The sequence below is a fragment of the Tupaia chinensis genome, unplaced genomic scaffold (genome assembly GCF_000334495.1).
Source record: "Tupaia chinensis unplaced genomic scaffold, TupChi_1.0 Scaffold142716_1, whole genome shotgun sequence".
NCBI lineage: Eukaryota > Metazoa > Chordata > Mammalia > Scandentia > Tupaiidae > Tupaia > Tupaia belangeri.
Window position 1 is genome coordinate 3,173,067 of NW_006202562.1, and position 4,846 is coordinate 3,177,912.

The 4,846-nt window shown below is 52.9% G+C and overlaps 1 long non-coding RNA gene across 1 annotated transcript; it reads right to left on the reverse strand.

Annotated features, from left to right (window-relative positions):
• Window positions 1–565: 565 nt before the first annotated feature.
• LOC114005146 (uncharacterized) lies at window positions 566–4,178 on the reverse strand. Its single transcript, XR_003547040.1, has 3 exons — window positions 4,063–4,178; window positions 1,736–1,801; window positions 566–1,037 (listed from the first exon to the last, which is right to left on the reverse strand). It is a non-coding gene; the product is annotated as an uncharacterized LOC114005146 (long non-coding RNA).
• Window positions 4,179–4,846: the final 668 nt, after the last annotated feature.

The following is a 4,846-nucleotide window of genomic DNA, read 5'->3' on the forward strand; positions in this document are numbered from 1 at the left end:
ATCGTCTCATCTCACGCATGCTCACCCTTTCATACCCGTTGGAAGTATATTTGTTGACCCGAGTAAGTAATCAGCAGCTTGGAGATCCAATGGAACCATTCCTAAACTCTCTCCCTGTGTGACACAAAGGGTTTCTAAGAAAGAATGCCCGGGGTCTGATTCTTCAGGCAGGCTGGTGGCCTCTTCACGACTCTTGTCCTTAATGAAGTTTACTCCTTGCCATTCTGACAGGAACAACTGAGATTTCTCCCAAGAATAACATCCAAATATATGAAACAGCTCCTGGGGCCACAAATGCAGATACATCTCATGTAAGCTTCCCTCAAAGAGGAGTTTGTCCTCCTTATTGATGCATCGTTATCACTATGAAAAGCTGCCATTTTTTATTTTTATCTCTCCCAGTTATTTTAATTACCTTCTTTTCTTTAAAACTTTTTTTTACTTAACTTTATTTATTATTATTATCATTATTATTTTCCAGTTTGATCCAGGAGAGACATAGCAAGAGAGAGAGAAAGAGAAAGTGAGAAAGCAAGCCACCAGGTCCGAGACTTGAACCGTGGTCAGCCATGTGGGAGTCCAGTGCCTTTAACCACCATGCCACTTGCTGCCCCCTTAATTACCTTCTATAATGGGCCCCTAAACCAGGAAAGTGCTAAAATCATGAGAATGGTGGACACAATGTTGAAACTCTGCCAGAAAAGTTGTCAAACCCCAGACCTTCATGGGCAGGTCACTGGCTTTCTTCCCAGACCTATAAAGCTGGGCATGGAATCAGCCACTTCCTCACCCAGTCACTGAGAAAGTCCATGGAATATGAACAACCCGTAACTAGAACCCAGCCTCCTCAACCACCATCCAATTCTGCGTGCATAAAGAAAAAGGTCTGTGTGTCAAATTCATCGTAAAACAGGTCTGGAGACAAGACTCCCTCCTCTCCCCATGCAGAGTGACTCTGCTGGAAAGTCACCACTTTTGATCACATGGAATTTTCGCTCTCCCTCAGCTCCCGAAAGGGCACAGTCCATCCTCGGATACTGAAAAGATAAAATAACATCAGTTATGTGGAACTCCAACTTTTTGTCACTTGGATCGATGGTTTCTCCAATCTGCTTTCAAAGATGATAACTGAGGGACGATTTGCACCCCTCCTTTTTTGTTTGTTTGGCTTTTTGTCCAAATTTCCTTAACATCAGATCTAATATCCTCATTACATGTTTCACCATAAAATAATAAAAAGAATGCAATGAGAAGATAATCATGATATCAAATGATACTGCAGAAAAACATAGATTAAAGATACGATTCTATCACTCAAACATAATCAGGGCTGTTAGTGTCCTATTTAATTCACTTTTATCATCCTGAGAACTTTGGATTCCACCATTTCCTGGGGATCTTGCATAGGGGAGGTAGCTTGGAGGGAATTGCATTGTGTATTCGCCCTAAAATGTGCTATCTTGCCTCCACCCCACTTTCCACAGCAACTTCCTGTGCTTTTGCAGAAGCCTGGAGTGATGGGCTGTATCTTTTCTTCAATCAACTATCCTTCGATAAGGCCTTTTTGGCTAATTATCTTTTCATTTACCCTTCTCATAAATAGTGTTTTGATTATCAGAGAACTACTAGTGTTCGAACATGTGTTCAGTGCCAAGTAGACACCTTGAGATGGCTTGAAGTTTGGAATACATTCAAAAATAACAACCCACCCACAGAAAATGAAAGGTGTCTGTACCCTCTCGCACACTGACTGTGCACCTTCTCTTCATTTAGATGTGGGGTTGGCCCAGAGAATTCCACCCTGTGAATAAGGAGAGTGTGAGTGTCAGATCTTTTTTACCAACTAAAAAGTCTCTTTGAAAGTAAAATGTATGTTCCCACAAGACTCTGTTCAGTCCCCTTTTCATCTGCTTGGCACTTCCTCTCCCCTGCAGCTCTGCGGGAATATGCCCTAACAGGGCGGGGAACTTTGAGCTGGCCCTTTACTGGGTATTGATTCTCCCAAGGGCTTTAGGAACTGATGTATTGATTAGCCTCCAGGTATTTTAGCTTTTCCCCTTTGGCATTTTGCTGGTTATTGCTTAGTAAAGTTGCATTCTGTGTACTGGTATTTCCTCCAGCACTGGCTCGTTTTTTATGGCAAGGAGAGCTCCAGGGAGGAGTTGTGGGGGGACCTAGCGTCTTTGACCAGGGAGAGGAGTAGAGGCCCAGTTTTGAACCTCCTTTCCAACTAGAGCAAACGTCCAGGACAAAGACGCCTGCAAACCCCGCACAGTCGCTGGTTGTCAGCAGCTGCAAAACAGAAACGGGGCTGGACTGAACGAAAAGGAAGGAGAAAGAGGAAACAGGGGAAGGAGCGTTGTGTAGGTCTCAGCCTCCGGTGAGGTTTAAACCAAAGGGGAGCAGGGCAAACATCTATTTGCAGCCCGAGTTCCCCCGCGAACTTTTTCCTGGAGAGAAGCTCCGGAGCAATTCACAGCATTCCAGAAGGAGGCTCGGGTGCCAGCGTTCTGAATGCACCTTTAGAAACCGAAGCTCCGGGAAGGGCGGGGAGCGCCGCAGAAGGAGTGCCTGCAAGCCCGCGGTGCTGGGAAAGGAAAGAGAGCTCGAGGTTGTTAGGCGGTCCCAGCCTCCTTCGTGCCCGGTTCTCTGCTGTCTAAAGCGAATTGTTCCTTCTGAGTCTGAGCGCGGGGCAGGCCCGGGACTGGTAGCTCCGGGACTTCAGGAGACGTCAAAGGCAACCCGAGCTCTCGGAGCCTCCAGAGCGGGCAGGAGGCCAGTTTGGGCTTGCGCAGAATTTCGGGGGTCTCCAAAGAAAGGCAGGTCCCCGGAAGCGTTTTAGAGATGACTCCAGGGGCAGAAACGGGAGCCCGGGGGTCGGAATTGCGGACTTAGGAGCGCAAGGGTAAATGGGCAGACGCGAATCGCTCGCACTGGCCTCGAGGCCGACAGGGGGCGCCCAGTCACCGTGCAAGTGGGTTCAGAGAGCACCCGGGTGTCCTCGGATCCCCGCCACTTACTGAGTTGGGGTTGGAGGGTAGCAGTCCCTCCTTCTACAGAGCTCTCCTCCTGGTCCTGCTGGTGCTTTCTGCTCCTGGAATAATTTCTAAGAGCAGTTTTCAACCAGAAACCAAAACAGCACGGTAAGTGGGCACGCACCTAAGCCCACGAACACGCACAACACACGCACAGACTCGGGAACCCAGAACGCGCTTGCGAGCTCGCCGCCCTACGCACAGCAGAAAGCTGCCAGCCTGTCGTTCCGCGGGTCTGCGTCTGTTGGGGCGTTTCTTTTCTACTGAGCGAGAAGTGGCGGGTGAGGAAGAGGGACTGCCGGTTTGTTTGTGGGTGTGTGTGTGATGGTGGGGGCGGGGTGCGTTTCTCCCCTGGCCTCCGCAGGAAGCTTTCAAAAACAGACCACTCCTCTTTTAAACTCTGGAGCGCACCACTTTCCTAAGCCCTCCGGAGAGTAGCGACGCTGTTTCCACCCTTGCTCTGGGGGGGACCTGGTGGCAGATGCCGGGGATCTGGCCTCTCGCGCTACTCGGCGCACCACTCTACGTTCACTACGTGCGCCTACGCACATTGCACGGCTCCCGGACGCACCGGGAGGGTCTGGCCCTCCTGGGAGCCTTCGCACTCCGGGGTCGCCGCGCCCCGCGGACGTTGGCTTTGGAGGATTCACGTCCTCGCTGCTGGGACCGTCGAAGCCAGTCCCGTTTTGGCAGCAAAGGGCTCGGCTTGTGGCTCGGTCCTGTGTTCCAAACGCTGCAACCCCGACTGGCCTGGGTTTGAGGGAGTCGTCCCGGCATCTGCGTCTCCCTCGGGCGCGCCTCGGCTCACAGCGCTCGGCCCCTGCTGCCACGTCTCCCGCCTCGCGCCACCGCAACCCCCACCTCTGAACAGGTGGGCTGGGCGCCCAATCTTTCCTATTTTTATTCTCTGCCTCTAAGGGGGAGAGTGAAAGCTGGATCCCCACTGTCAAGCCAGGTTTTCTGAACCAAAACAGAGCTTCCACGTTCAAACACCCGTAGTACCCGCCCCCCCCACACACACACTTACACTTCTGCCCCAAATCTGGGCTCATGGAGATCTCGCTGGAGTGAGACCCGGCGGGAGACAGGGAACAGGTTGGAACCCCAAGGGTGGAGGGGAAATAGAAGAGTGTACGGTGTGCAGTTCAGAGGACAGAGACCCCCCCCTGCGGTGGATTCCTCGTGCCCCGTTATTGATTGCTTTATCCTCCCCCCTCCCTCCATCTCCTGCCCTATTTGTTTTAGTTACGAAATGCTGTGGGCACCTCGGTCTGGAAAGTAACCTTGAAACACGCGGGCCTGAATGTCAGAGACTAATCACAGCCTCCCCGCCGTCGGCTGAGGCTAGGCGGGCAGCACGCGTCCCACGGCCGGCGTCCCGGGTGAGTCGCGGGAGGCTGGGCTCGAAGGAGGCGGAAAGCCGAGGCGGCCGGACCGTGCGCACCCGCGTGCCTGCCAGGGCCGCCCCGGCTCTGAACTGTGACGGGGAGGGGCCTCCCAGGAGCAGCAGCCGGCGAGTTAAAGGTGTGTACACAGTTTTTCTAAATACGACAGCGCTTTGCGAATTGGCTCTGCCACCGCTTGTTGTTTTGACAGAGAGCATTGCCAGGGAGGAAGCCCGGCATAAATAAGTCTTGCTTTAGCAAGGCTGTGCGGGGCACGGAGGCGGACGCGCCCTCGGACCGACTCACCCGCGCCCGGCGCTATGGGAACGGGTCAGGGCCAAAGCCCTGAGCCGCTCCGGGGGGTGGGCTCCTCCTGGGCCTCTCTCCCACCCGGCACTCGACCAGAACACCTGAGCGCCCTCGCCT